The sequence below is a fragment of the Agelaius phoeniceus genome, chromosome 25 (assembly GCF_051311805.1).
Source record: "Agelaius phoeniceus isolate bAgePho1 chromosome 25, bAgePho1.hap1, whole genome shotgun sequence".
Classification (NCBI taxonomy): domain Eukaryota; kingdom Metazoa; phylum Chordata; class Aves; order Passeriformes; family Icteridae; genus Agelaius; species Agelaius phoeniceus.
Genome location: NC_135289.1, coordinates 966,597 through 981,750, shown reverse-complemented (window position 1 = coordinate 981,750; position 15,154 = coordinate 966,597). Strand labels below are relative to the sequence as shown.

The following is a 15,154-nucleotide window of genomic DNA, read 5'->3' as shown; positions in this document are numbered from 1 at the left end:
ATATAGAGGCTGTTCCATACAGAGGCTGTTTAATATAGAGGCTGTTTAATACAGAGGCTGTTCCACATAGAGGCTGTTTAATACAGAGGCTGTTCCACATAGAGGCTGTTTAATATAGAGGCTGTTTAACATAGAGGCTGTTCCATATAGAGGCTGTTCCACATAGAGGCTGTTCCACATAGAGGCTGTTCCACATAGAGGCTGTTTAATACAGAGGCTGTTTAATACAGAGGCTGTTTAATACAGAGGTTGTTCCACACAGAGGCTGTTTAATACAGAGGCTGTTTAACATAGAGGCTGTTCCACACAGAGGCTGTTTAATACAGAGGCTGTTTAATACAGAGGCTGTTCCACACAGAGGCTGTTTAATATAGAGGCTGTTTAATACAGAGGCTGTTCCACATAGAGGCTGTTCCATATAGAGGCTGTTTAATACAGAGGCTGTTCAACATAGAGGCTGTTCCACATAGAGGCTGTTCAATACAGAGGCTGTTCCACACAGAGGCTGTTCCACATAGAGGCTGTTCAATACAGAGGCTGTTCAATACAGAGGCTGTTCCACATAGAGGCTGTTCCAGAAAGGCTCAGCTGGGGAACGGAGCTGGAGAGCCCTGGGGGTGGCGGGGAGATGAATAAATGTGTGCAGCAAACGAGGAAATGAATAAATGGTGGGGAAATGAGTAAATGTGTGCAGCAAACGAGGCCGTGCCCATCATGGTGCTGGATGTCCCCGTCCCCCAGCCCGGGCTGGGCTCAGAGGTGCTCAGGGGTGGCACCAGGGGTTGTTGGCATCAGTGCTGCGCTCCCAGGGATGTCCCTGTGCCCAATTCTTGCCCAGGTGACATTGCTTAGCCAGTGCCATAATGAGAGCTTGAGCTGGGAATAATGAAATATAAAAAGAATAATATATATAATGAAATATATAGATATAAGAAGAATATACATATAATATATATATCATTGCAATATATGTTATCTATATATATTATATAGATAACAATATATAATATTATTTATATATAAGAATAATATATATAATGAAATTTAATAAGAATAATATATATAATAAGAATATATAATATATAATATCACAATATATATAATATTATATATTATATATTATAATATATATATAACATTATATATATATATAATGAAATATAATAAGAATAGCCCAAATGTCCGGTCACATTAGAGGGCAAGGCACTGAGAAGTTAATTACCAGCCCCTGGGCACAAGGGAAGTCACCAAGGAATCCAGAATTCTGTGGTTGAGCCGTTGGAATTTGGCCTCCATCTCCCATAGATGTATGGATCCTTTTCCTCCACCATAAACTAAAAGAGAATCCATCCTGTAGAGACAGCAGAAAAATCTGTAGAGCAGATTATAAACAGATTTAGATGATCAGAGGACAGTTCTGTGCTTTTATATGGTTATTTTTTAGGGTTTGAAATCAAAAGAGAGATAACTTTACCAAGGAGAGCTCACAGGCAGACACTCCTTTATCTTGCCATTCTACACACTCCCAACCCAGAGCTTTGCTGGAAATCTTTGCTGAGTATTTTGGGTAGCAAGTGCCTGCTGAGGAGACATTCTGAGCATGTCAAGTGGAGGAATTTTTCTCACATGCCTTAAAAAAAAAAAAAAAAAATAGCATTCCTCTCATGTTTTGAGAATTTCACATCTGTGAGGGTTTTATTTTTTTGAGGGTTTTATTTTTTGAGGGTTTTATTTTCTGAGCTGTGGGATGAAACACAGGCTGCTGTCTGAGGATGTGGGGTTTGATCCTGGGATTGCTTCATCTCGGGGCCTTGGCAGTGTCCCTGCCTGACACTTGTCATTACCATTCCTCTCCATCCCCCTTCCCCTCCCTGGCAGCTCCTCCAGTCATGTCAATACTCATTTTTCTTTGCCACACTAAGTTGGTTAATCAGACCTTTGAAAGCAAACTTTCAGCTGGGTATTTGCATGCAGCCCCTCGACTGAAATGCAGATTTGAGGAGGCAGCCATATGCAGGCGTGAAGGGAGCAGCTGTTCTACAATCAGGGGTAATTTAAAATCAGGGGGAAGGTGAGAGAAGGACGACACCAATCCAAAGTCAAGGGTTTTTTGTTGTTGCTGCAAACACAAAAATGATGTTTTACTTCACACCTCCCGGTCCCACGGAGAAAACACCGCTTGTCTTCCGGGTCACTGCCACCAAATGCCACCTCTCTGCTCCCAGGTGTCATTTCAGAGCTGTGTTCTGGTTTCCTGCACTGAACAGCGTTCATCCCACATGTTTTGCATCTTCCAGCCTTTTGGAAGAAAGAGAATTCCTTAAAGTTCATCCAGTTCCAGCCCCTCTCTCCTCTGGGTGCTCAGAATTCCCTGGGGGCTGCTGGCTCTGTTTTCCTGGCCAGGAAAACCCAGCAGGAACAGGATGAATTCCTGTGGAACCTCTGGATCAGCGGCTCAGGATGAGGAGAGGGCAGAGCTTTGGGCTGGCTGCACATCCAGGATCCAGGACTTCACCTCCCCGCTCCTTCTGGAGCTGCCACCCTTCAAAGAAAGATCAACTTTCGCCTTCACTCTTTTCAAAAGGATCAAGAAAGGAAAATAAAAGTAATCTTTTTTTTTTTTTTTTTTTTTTTTTTTTTCAATTCAGTGCAATCCTAATCAATTGTGACAAGACCTGGAGAATATTTTCACGGTGCCAATTACTTAAAGGGCAGAGATGCCACAGTGCCATTAAAGGAACAGCTCCTGCAGCTCCTGGGGACACGGCAGAACAAGGTGCTAAATGTTGTTCCACTCGTTCCATGAAATAAAGGATTGGGTCATTAACCTTACCAATGTCAATGTGTTGTCACTATCAAATTCAGCTAAATGAGTGTCCAAGGTAATGGCGAGGAGCTCGCTTCCCACCGAGCAATGCATTAATACATTAGTGCCTGCTAAAAACGAGACGAGGAGCTGGGAGCTGAGCCAGGCCTGGGGCTGGGAGGGACAGGGACAGCCTGGGTGGGACGGGGAGAAATCCGGGGGGAAAGGCAGAAAGCCAAGGGGATGGATCAGTGGGACAGGGAGAAATCCGGGGGGAAAGGCAGAAAGCCATGGGGATGGATCAGTGGGACAGGGAGAAATCTGGGGGGAAAGGCAGAAAGCCATGGGGATGGATCAGTGGGACAGGGAGAAATCCGGGGGGAAAGGCAGAAAGCCATGGGGATGGATCAGTGGGACAGGGAGAAAGCCATGGGGATGGATCAGTGGGACAGGCACAAACCAGGGGGATGAGGATGCTCAGATGGGGTAAAATTGCATTTTACCCCCGGGGGATGGCTTGATGGGACAGGCAGAAACCCAGGAGGGAAATGCAGAAACTCAGGGGGATGAGGATGCTCAGATGGGGTAAAAATTGCATTTTACACCAGGGGGACAACCTGGGTGGGACAGGCACAAACCCAGAGGGATGGCTCAATGGGACAGACAGAAAGCCAGGGGGATGAGGACGCTCAGATGGGGTAAAATTGCATTTTACCTCAGGGGCACAACCTGGGTGGGACAGGCAGAAACCCAGGAGGGAAAGGCAGAAACTCAGGGGGATTCGGATGCTCAGATGGGGTAAAATTGCATTTTAGCCCATGGGGATGGCTCAGTGGGACAGGCAGAAGGCCTGGGGAGCCAGCAGCAGATTGGGGCACTCCCACTGGCACTGCACAGCCCATGAAATGGGCAGTGGGAAACTGATGGCAGCCAACTCCAGAGCTGTAAACGTGCATTACAGCAGCAAATGCTTGCAAACTTCCTTTGCAGCAGGGTTTTAATTTAAATATCGGGATTTAAATATCCCCGAGGAGCTGCCTGAGCATCCTCCCCCTGAGAGTCACCTGTGCTCAGCCCTCCCAAAAACAGGAACCTGCAGGGCTGAGGGGGGATCGGTTCTGCTGGGGTCCCCCAGGGAAGGGGAAGCTCCAACACCACAGATGGGGATGCTCTGGGACCTGCTGCAGGCAAGGAATCCATTCAGGGATGGCTGAGCTCCACAACCCCTGGCACTGATGAGTGTGGGGAGGGCAGAAGCATTTCCAAGGGAAATGGACGCTGCTCCAAAGAGAAGAACATTGGCACTGAGGGAAGAAAAAATCAAAGTACTTGGCACTGTAGGAGTTCAGTGTTTCCAGGTAAAAGGCAATGCTCCTTCTGGGAGCAGGGGTAATTCAGCATGGAGTCATTGGATGTTTTGGGCTGAAAAGGACCTCAAAGCCCACCCAGTGCCAGCCCTGCCATGGCAGGGACACCTCCCACTGTCCCTGGCTGCTCCAGCCCCATCCAGCCCGGCTCTGAACAGTTCCAGGGTTTCCCACAGCAGATGTCCTCCAATCCTTGCAATCCTATTCCAATTTTCCAGCGAAATGAAAGGCAGAAAACACACAGATTTAAGATGTGCAGAGGTGGAAAAAACCCCACCAGGATACCGGGCAGCACTGCCATCATTCCTGGCCGACTTCTATTTCATAATTAATAACTTAAATGGGGTAATTTAAAATTGTTAATTCTTTTCACAGAGCCTGCACGAGCGCAGGTGATGTCAGACACGCTGTCACCAGGAAGGTTAAATACTCCTGGTAGTTGCTAATTACCTAATCACCATTGCCATCTCGTATTAATTGTGCCTGAGGCACGGAGCCCGTTCTGCCTGAGCGGGGTGGGGGCTCAGGGGCTGCAGAGAAACCCCCTGGGCTGCACAGGAGAGGGGGAAACCCTGCTCGGGGTGAGCCTGAGGAGCAGCACGGGGAGATCCAGGGCACAGGGGTGGTTCAGAGGGCAGGGACAGGGGGATGCTGGGGAGGGGGTGATCCCTGTGAGGGTGCAGAGGGTGCCATGGGCATTGGGAGCCTGTGCCGGTGTTTGACAGCGCTTCCTGCCAGGAAACTGTTCCCAAAATCCAATCTAAGCCTCCCCTCGAGCAGCAGTGGCGGCATTTGGGGACATCCCCGTGGCTCAGCGCCCTCCTGGGCACGTCCCTGGCACCTGGCCATGGAAGGGGACATTTGCCCTCCAGAGCAGAGCTGCTGCTGCACCACCCACCCCTCCCGGTGCCCAGCAGCGATGGGGCAGTGCTGGGAACCAGCTGGGTCTGTGTGTCCCTGCAGGGCCCCCTCCAGGCTGCCCCTGTCCTGTCCTGGTCCTGTCCCTGTCCTGATCCCCTCCAGGCTGTCCCTGTGCTGTCCCTGTCCTGTCCTGGTCCTGTCCTGGTCCTGTCCCAGTCCTGTCCCTGTCCTGTCCCTGTCCTGTCATTGTTCTGTCCCTGTGCTGTCCCCTGTCCTGTCCCTGTCCTGATCCAGGCTTTCCCTTTCCTGTCCCTGTCCCTGTGCTGTCCCCCTGCCCTGATCCCCTGCAGGGCCCCCTCCAGGCTGCCCTGGTCCTGTCATGGTCCTGTCCCTGTCCTGATCCCCTCCAGGCTGTCCCTGCCCTGTCCTGGTCCTGTCCCTGTCCTGATCCTCTCCAGGCTGTCCCTGTCCTGTGCTGTCCCTGTGCTGTCCCTGTCCTGTCCTGGTCCTGTCCCTGTCCTGATCCCCTCCAGGCTGTCCCGGTGCTGTTCCTTGTGCTGTCCCTGTCCTGTCCTGGTCCTGTTCCTGTCCTGGTCCTGTCCCGGTCCTGTCCCCCTGATCCCCTCCAGGCTGTCCCTGTCCTGTCCTGGTCCTGTCCCCTGCCCTGATCCCCTGATCCCCTCCAGGCTGTCCCTGTCCTGGTCCTGTCCCCCTGCCCTAATCCCCTCCAGGCTGTCCCTGTGCTGTCCCTGTCCTGTCCTGTCCCCCTGATCCCCTCCCGGCCGTCCCTGTGCTGTCCCTGTCCCTCTCCTGTCCCAGTCCTGTCCCCTGCCCTGATTCCCTCCAGGCCGTCCCTGCGCTGTCCCTGTCCTGTCCTGTCCTGTCCTGTCCTGTCCCAGTCCTGTCCTCCTGATCCCCTCCAGGCTGTCCCTTGCCTGTCCCTGTCCTGTCCCGGTCCTGTCCTGGTCCTGTCCCTGCGCTGTCCCTGTCAGGGGTGGCAGGTGTCCCACAGCTCCAGATCTCCGTTATCAGGGAGCTGCCAGGGCCGTGTCCAAGGCAGGGGGGGTTCGTGGCTGTTTTTAGTGCTCTGCTATTAATCTGTACATTTGATTCCAAGTGTGTATTAGGGGATGGCAGCTCCGGAGCTGCAGCCTTTTGAAATGCTAATTGTCAGCCCAAAGTTTAGAGAGACTCTTTCAAAGCAGAGTTGCCACTATTTGGAGGATGTGCTCTAAATGCAAGAGCTCAATTATCTGGAGTGTCAAACTTCTGACACCTTTGCTGATCCATAAAAACAAGGGAGATTAAAGAGTTTTCTGGAGGAGAATCTCATTTTTATGCTCAAGGTTATTTACTGAGTAATGCATTGTGGCCAATCCCAAACCCAGCCCAATGATCAGGTGTATCAATATTTATTTATTTTACCCAGAGCACCCCAGCGAGGGGACAGCACCAAGTTTGCAGAAACATTCTCAGTGTTTTGCTGGATTTTTCCCAGCCAAGGTTCTGTTTTTCAGGCTTTGAGAAGAGGAGCACTGGTGACTCTTTCCTGGCTGTCTTCTCAGAGACAACAAAGCTTTTCCTTTATTGGTGCCTTGATTTTCTCTGCTGTTTGTGCATGGAGGAGCCCAGGAGTTTCTTAGGGGACAGAAACCGAGAGTTATGTAAAAGATGAAAGCTGCAGCATGGAAATGCACTTTTGGTGGGGATTTGCATTTGCAATTCAAGGTTCTGAGGAGCTGTTTCTCCTGAGAGCAGAGGAGGAGGCTCTGGGGGATGAGTTCTGCTGGTTCTGCACCACAAACTGCAGCTGCCTGTGCCCACCAGGGAAATCCAGCCAAATCCTCCCCTCCCAGGGCAGCAGAGCCCTGAGAGCCTGAGGAGAAGCCCTTATCAGCCTTTATCAGCCCTTATCATCAGCCCTCATCAGCCTTTATCAGCCCTTATCAGGGAATGAGAGGTGGAACGCGGAGCTGCTGTTTCCAGGGGAGGCTGAAAGTTTTCCGCAGGCTGCACAGAGGATGAGCAGAGTGCCTCCCTCCCTGTTTTAAAATGCACAAACAGGGCTGAGAGGCAGCGCTGAGCAGCTCCAGGACTGCCAAGGAATGCAATAAATCAGCCCTGAGCGAGTGAAGGACTCGAGCCCTTGGCACAGATAATTTCATATGAAGAATCCTCTGCTGCTGCTCAGAGCCAGGGCAGCAGAAGGACACGGGCTGGGGGTGGGCACAGGGCCTGGGGAGCCAGGCTGGGCCCATCCCAGTGGATCAGAAACTCCCAGAGCCACCGAGGGCTCAGGGTGCCCCTAGGAGCCCCGGGAATGTCCTGGTGCAGGACAAGGGGCTCGGGCTGGGGCAGAGCTGCAGCTCCAGGGCACTGAGCAGCTCCTGAGGTGCAGAGCAGGGAGCCCACGGCCCCTGCTGGCCCCTGCAGGTGCTGGGAGCCCCCCTGAGCTCACCCCAAAGCCCCTCTGCCCTGGCTGGACAGTGCCAGGGGACCAGGAGAGTGCCAGGGGACCAGGGCAGGACAGTGCAGGGCTGGACAGTGCCAGGCTGGACAGTGCCAGGGGACCAGGGCAGGACAGGACAGTGCCAGGCTCAGGGTCCAGGACAGGACAGTGCCAGGCTGGACAATGCTCAGGGGTCCAGGACAGGAAAATGGAGGGGTCAGGGGTCCAGGACAGCCCTGCCCAGGCTGGACAATGCTCAGGGGTCCAGGACAGGACAATGCAGGGCTCAGGGGTCCAGGACAGGTCAGTGCAGGGCTCAGGGGTCCAGGACAGGACAATGCCAGGGTCAGGGGTCCAGGACAGGTCAGTGCAGGGCTCAGGGTCCAGGACAGGTCAGTGCAGGGCTCAGGGTCCAGGACAGGTCAGTGCAGGGCTCAGGGTCCAGGACAGGTCAGTGCAGGGCTCAGGGGTCCAGGACAGGTCAGTGCAGGGCTCAGGGGTCCAGGACAGGTCAGTGCAGGGCTCAGGGGTCCAGGACAGGACAATGCAGGGCTCAGGGGTCCAGGACAGGTCAGTGCCAGGCTCAGGGTCCAGGACAGGTCAGTGCCAGGCTCAGGGGTCCAGGCCAGCCCTGCCCTGGCCCAGGAGCTGGCAGTGCCTCCCTGCCAGGGGCACACCCAGACCCTCACTCTCAGCACAGAATGAGGAGCCAGACCATGGAGAACCAGGGGACAAAGGAACAAAACCTCCTGAAATGGAGCTGATGGCAGAGAGGAGCCTAAGGAGCTGTTGTGATGTTTTAAGATCTAATCCATCACCTTTTCTTCCTGCTTGCCTTTTAAATTTTTCTTTCTTTCAATTTTTTTTTCTTTTTTTTCTTTCATTTTTTTAACAGGGCGATTTCATAAAAATAGATTTGGCTCTCGGACGTTGGTGCCGTGGGGAAAAGCAGATAAAAGGCAATAATACAGTAATAAAAACAAACTTTACAGCATTAACTGGTCAGGAGCACGGGAGGAACCCCCAGCTGCTAGGGAAATGATGTCAGCTTCTAATTTTCTACCTTTTTTTTCTCCCCTCAATGCATAGAACTCAGATGTGAGGACAAGGTTTCCAGGGGACAGATGAGAAAGACAAAACAGACAAAATGAGTCATTTCAGAGCAGCAAGGTGACAGCAAAGGCTTGTGCTGCTTAATTCTCCAGATGTGGCTGCAGCTCAGGCTGGGCCCTGCAGCCCTGGGGGTTTGTGCAGACACCTGAGGGGCACAATCAGCTTTCAATGAGGATTAAACAGCAGCAGAGCTGCCCCTGCTTTGGCATTCACTGGGTCACATTTCCAGGTTTGTATGGGGCATCTTTATGGATTTCAGAGGGGATTTTGTGTCTCTGCAGCCCGGCCCAGGGGGGCAGGCAGGTTAATCTGGGGGGGAAAGAGAAATCCTGGGGGTTCAGGCCCCTGGGCTGGCTCCATGAGGCACAGATTGGGTGTTCCCTGTCCCTTCCCCAGAGCCCAGCCATCCTCCCCTGCCTGTGGTGCAAACACAGCCTGGGCCACAAATATCCAAACCAGAGCAGGCTTCAACCAGCCCTGCAGAGCCAGGGCAGAAACGTTCTGAGCCTTTCAGGAGGAATTCCTGCAGAGGGGATGGGGATAGTGAATTCCTGCAGAGGGGATGGGGATGGTGAATTCCTGCAGAGGGGATGGGGATGGTGAATTCCTGCAGAGGGGATGGGGATGGTGAATTCCTGCAGAGGGGATGGTGAATTCCTGCAGAGGGGATGGTGAATTCCTGCAGAGAGGATGGGGATGGTGAATTCCTGCAGAGGGGATGGGGATGGTGAATTCCTGCAGAGGGGACAGGGATGGTGAATTCCTGCAGAGGGGATGGTGAATTCCTGCAGAGGGGATGGGGATGGTGAATTCCTGCAGAGGGGATGGGGATGGTGAATTCCTGCAGAGGGGATGGGGATGGTGAATTCCTGCAGAGGGGATGGGGATGGTGAATTCCTAATTCCTGCAGAGGGGATGGGGATGGTGAATTCCTGCAGAGGGGATGGGGATGGTGAATTCCTGCAGAGGGAATGGGGACAGTGAATTCCTGCAGAGGGGATGGTGGCTTGGCAGGAGCACAGCCTCAATTCCCTTCCCAGGAGGAGCAGCCCCAGCACCCCCAGGCCCCCCCAGTGATGAAGTTTGTCCTTCCTCCCTCATCCAGAACCCCCCAGTGATGAAGTTTGTCCTTCCTCCCCCCCAGTGATGAAGTTTGTCCTTCCTCCCTCATCCAGACCCCCCAGTGATGAAGTTTGTCCTTCCTCCCTCATCCAGACCCCCCAGTGATGAAGTTTGTCCTTCCTCCCCCGTCCCCTCTCCCCTGTGGCCCCCTGACCCCCCTGCAGTCATTAGCTATTGAATTAGTGCTGGCTGCAATCTGCAGCAAGGCTTCTTTGGGCCTGCAGGCAATTCCCTCACCTTTCAAATGCTGCTGGGGAGTGCTTGGAATCCTTTTTTTTTTTTTTTAAATAAACCCAATTTCAGTTAATTTAATTATAGCTGGGATTTAATGTTTAAAAGCCATCAGCTTAATAAGTGCCAGGGATGTGTATCATTGTTATCAGCATCTTTGAAAACTGCTGAACAATGTCTGTGCCATTTAGGGATGCAGAGATGGAGCTGGGAGATGGCTCCATGCAGCCCCAGAGGCTCCTCCAGGCTCCCCAGCCCTCGTTCCTGGGTCCACATCCCAGGGCAGCTGTGCCCTGTGGAGAGCAGGGACTGGCCCCTGTTCCTGTGATCCTGCTCAGGGCTCAGATCCTCCTTACTCCTCTAAAGGTCAGCCCATGGCACCCCATGGATCCCATCCCATGGATCCCATCCCATCCCATGGCACCCCATGGATCCCATCCCATGGATCCCATCCCATCCCATCCCATCCCATCCCATCCCATCCCATCCCATCCCATCCCATCCCATCCCATCCCATCCCATCCCATCCCATCCCATCCCATCCCATCCCTGCTGCTCTGCCCAGGCACAAAGCTCAGCCCAGGGTACAAATCTCAGCCCAGGATGGGAATCCCTGCCCAGAGTACAAAGCTCAGCCCAAGGCACAAAGCTCAGCCCAGGGCACAAAGCTCAGCCCAGGTGCAAGGCAGAGCTCAGCTCTGAGTCCAGGCAGGGCCTGGCTGCACAAATGGCTCTGCTGAGAATAACAAATTATCATCTTATCTCCACTGATGCTGCATTTTATTGCTTCTTAATATTTTTCCTGGGCTGCCCGTGGCCTTTTATCATCTCTCCTGCACTTGATCACAGCTTTATGGCCCTGCTGTTCCCTCCCCATTTTTTTTCCCCTCTGTCTTATTGGTCTCTATTTCTCCCTTCCAAACAAAGGCTTTCTGCAGGCACCTCATCCCAGCCTGGCTGCTGATATTCCTCAAGGTTCACTTGCTTTCTGCATTGTTATTTGCAATTTATCTGATTCCAAAACCTGACATTATTCTTGCCTGTGATATACACTTGCCTGGCTCTTGCTAACCATGTGCAAGCGCATTATTCTGCATTGACAAATTTTATTTATTTATTTTGAACCTGCCCGGTTCAGAGCAGCATTCACTGAATTACAGATTTTGATGTCTGCAAATCATCAGCCCCATCACACAGATGAGACAGAATTCATTACTGCAGGCCCTGCCATCTCATGGAGGAATTTAGGTCAGGCTGCTTTGTCCTTGGGCAGCATCCCCGGGTTTCAAACCCAGCATCCTCCTCCTGCCCGAGCTCTGTCTGCAGCACCAGGGACCTTCCCCTGTCCCAGCCCCGTCCAGCCTGGCCCTGGGACCTGCCAGGGGCAGCCCCAGCTGCTCTGGGCACCTGTGCCAGGGCCTGCCAGGGAAGGATTTCTCCCCAAAATCCCACCTGCAGCTCCCCTCTGCCACAGAGCCGTGCGATGGCACCAAGGTCCCCTCCCAGCCTGGAGGGCACCCCCAGCCCCTGGGGCTGCTCACTGTGGCTTGGTGACAGCTCTGTCCCCCATACCTGTGTGTCACCGGCCAGGGAATCCCCCCAGGAGGGCACAGCTCCCTTCAGGGCTGTGGAAAACCCTTTTTAGTTAGAATTCAGCCGACGACACAAATTCAGATTATCACCAGAGCCATCGAGCACGGAGCAAGGAGGATAAATCACAGTGCAGCTGCTTAGTGAAGGAAGTGGGGAGGATTTGGTGGTGCTGCTGCAGTTTCCTTGGGCTACATCCCATATTTTACTCATGATGAGCTTCCAAAGGGGAATTTGAAGACTGAGGGCTCAGTTTGCAAAGTGACTCCAAGCAGGATCAGGGTGACACTGATGGGCACCAGTGCTGGGGCTCAGGCTGGGAGTGAACCCTTGGGTCAGGATGAGGGAAAGGGCATCAGGTGTGGACAGGACAGAGGGACACAGGGACAGAGGGACACACCCAGGGACAGAGGGACACAGGGACACACCCAGGGACAGAGGGACACGGGGACAGAGGGACACAGGGACAGAGGGACACAGGGACAGGGAGCTGCCATCTCTGCAGTCTCCCCAGAAACCCAGCCCTCGATGCCCTCTGGTTTATGATGCAGGAGTCTGCATTTCCTGCATTGGAAATCCCTGCATTTCCTGCATTTCCTGCATCTCCAGCATGTTAATAAATTTCCTGCATTTCCTGCATTTGCATTCCCTGCATTCCTGGCATTCCCTGCATTTCCCGCATTCCCCGCATCTCTGGCATTTAAATAAATTTCCTGCATTTGAATTCCCTGCATTCCCTGCATATTCCCTGCATTCCTGGCATTCCCTGCATTCTCGGAATTTCCTGCATTTCCTGCATTTGCATTCCCTGCATTCCCTGCATTTCCTGCATTTGCATGCCCTGCATGCCCTGCATGCCCTGCATCTCCTGCATGTCCTGCATTTCCTGCATTTGCATTTCCTGCATTTGCATTCCCTGCATTCCCGGCATTCCCTGCATTCCCTGCATTCCTGGCATTCCCCACATTCACCGCATTCCCTGTATTTCCTGCATTTGAATGCCCTGCATGCCCTGCATTTCCTGCATCTCCCGCATTCCCTGCATTTGCATTCCCTGCATTCCCTGCTTCCCCAATCCCAGGGCCCCACTCCCAGCAGTGGGAGCAGGGATGCTCCCTTCAGCTCTGCACCAGCTGCAGCAGCACAAAAAGCAGTTTTCAATTCATTTTTATGGCCCCCCTCTAAAAGCTTTCTCCCATTACGGGGATATTGCAGGGGCTGGAGTTCCCAGGCAGCACGGGCAGTTGATTTGGTGGTTTTGCTGGTGGGACTGGCAGGAATTGTTGTTCCAGCCCTGTTTGCTCAGGGCTCCCCACTTCTCCTTCCCTCCCCTGTTTGGAGACAGACTGGGCTGAATCTTCACTGCTGGTGCTGTTGGGCTGAGGGGTTTTGGGACACAAAATGGGATTTTTTTTGGTCAGTTTGGGAAATTTAAGGAAGGTCTAGCATGGGGCATGGCCAGCGAAATATTCTGAGCAAAAGGAATTTTGGGTTGTGCTGTTTAAATAAATAAACAAATAAATAAATTGTAAAAGTATTGAAAAATGTCTCAGTGTAACTGAAGCTCTGAGTTTGCAGCTGGCAAATAAAACCAACACATTTTAACCAATTCTTTTATAGCATCTGAGCCTTGAATAACCCAACAATCTTGGACAGGAGTTCCACAATTGTATTCTTAAATAATCCAGCAAACCTGGACAGGAGTTCCAAACCTGAGTTCTTACCCCAATTTACAAGATGTCCCTGGAATTCCCAACCTGGGAGACACTACAATATTTCCAACTATTAAATTGGAGCCAAAGGAAATACACAGAATAATTCCTTTTAAAAAGCCCATTCTGGGTTTGTTTTTCCAAGCGATTACGTGGAGAACGAGAGCTCACCCACTGTCCTGGCCAAACTGGAAATTACACTTGGAGTAATTGGTACCCAATAAAGAAAATAATTAAAAATATCCAGCCAGGTCCTTCTTTCCAAGTGTAAATTCCTCCATGAACGAATCTTTCCCCTGTGGTGTTGCACTGAACAATTTGATATTTTATTGCTTTTGGGGTTAGAAATTCACTCACTTTATTATGGACTCGAGGAAAAAGAATTGGAAGAAAAGATTTGTGTCTTCTTTGGACAGTAAAGCCAACAAATCTCCTCCAGCTTGGTTAGAAAATACAATTAAGTGGACTGTAGTGGACTCTCTGGCAAGAAAATTGTCTGGATTGAGATGTGAGCAGCCTAAAAGCCAAACGTGTAAAAATCAATCCTCCCCAGCCCTCTGGGACATGAGAGCTTGGGAAAAGTTTGCTCTGATTTTCCTGTGCCCTGAGTGAGTGCATAATTCCTCAAAAATCAATAGGAATCCCTGGGATGAGAGAGTGGAGCAGGGACAGCTCAGGGTTTGGGGCTGGGGTCAGATCTCAGAATCCCTAACAGCCCTGGGGGACAGACGAGGGACAGACAGGGGACAGAGGAGGGACAGACAAGGGACAGACAAGGGGCAGAGGAGGGACAGACATGGGACAGACAAGGGACAGACAAGGGACAGAGGAGGGACAGACATGGGAAAGACGAGGGACAGACATGGGAGAGATGAGGGACAGACATGGGACACACAAGGGACAGACGAGGGACAGACAGGGGACAGACATGGGACAGACAGGGGACAGACAGGGGACAGACGAGGGACAGATGAGGGACAGACATGGGACAGACGAGGGAGACAGGGGACAGATGAGGGACAGACAGGGGACAGACATGGGACAGACAGGGGACAGACAAGGGACAGACAGGGGACAGACATGGGACAGACAGGGGACAGACAAGGGACAGACAGGGGACAGACAGGGGACAGACATGGGACAGACATGGGACAGACAGGGGACAGACATGGGACAGACGAGGGACAGACAGGGGACAGACAAGGGACAGACAAGGGACAGACAAGGCACAGACGAGGGACAGACATGGGACAGACGAGGGACAGACAGGGGACAGACATGGGACAGAGGAGGGACAGACATGGGACAGACGAGGGACAGACATGGGACAGAGGAGGGACAGACAGGGGACAGACATGGGACAGACGAGGGACAGACAAGGGACAGATTCCTGCGCTGCCTGCCAGGCAGCCCCAGCAGTAAATGGGACCGTCCTGGGGGATGTCCCATCCTCAGGGCACAGCCAGGGCTCTCCCATGCTCAGCCTCCCCTCTCATGCTCGGGCTGCTCTTGAGGCTGTGCTGCTCCAGCCAGACCCCATTTTATGAATCATCAGTTAAATAAATGTAAAAATCAATGACATCCCCTCAGTGTGCCCTGCATCTTAACCCATGCCATCCTTCATCTTCCTAATCATCCAGAAGATCTGGAAATAATTAAAAATCACTCTGGAGGGGCCAACCTTTTTTCTTTTTCTTTTTCTTTTTCTTTTTCTTTTTCTTTTTCTTTTTCTTTTTGTCTTTTTCTCTTTTTCTCTTTTTCTTTTTCTTTTTCTCCTTGTTTTTCTTCTTCTTCTTTTTCTTCTTCTTTCTCTTTCTCTTTCTCTTTCTCTTTCTCTTTCTCTTTCTGTTTCTCTTTCTCTTTCTCTTTCTCTCTTTCTCTTTCTCATCTTGGCTTTTTCTTC

The 15,154-nt window shown here is 51.8% G+C and overlaps 1 long non-coding RNA gene across 3 annotated transcripts in view; it reads right to left on the bottom strand.

The window, feature by feature from the left end:
- Nucleotides 1-1,184: 1,184 nt before the first annotated feature.
- Nucleotides 1,185-15,154, bottom strand: part of LOC143695702 (uncharacterized) — a 38,432-nt gene continuing 24,462 nt past the window's right edge. Inside the window, exons 2-4 of one of the 3 annotated variants that reach the window (XR_013185203.1) lie at nucleotides 2,146-2,298; nucleotides 1,475-1,630; nucleotides 1,185-1,372 (exon numbers count right to left, since the gene is read on the bottom strand). This is a non-coding gene — a long non-coding RNA (uncharacterized LOC143695702). The remainder of the gene's footprint in view (nucleotides 1,373-1,474; nucleotides 1,631-2,145; nucleotides 2,299-15,154) is intronic. The other 2 variants (XR_013185201.1, XR_013185202.1) reach the window with 2 other exon arrangements.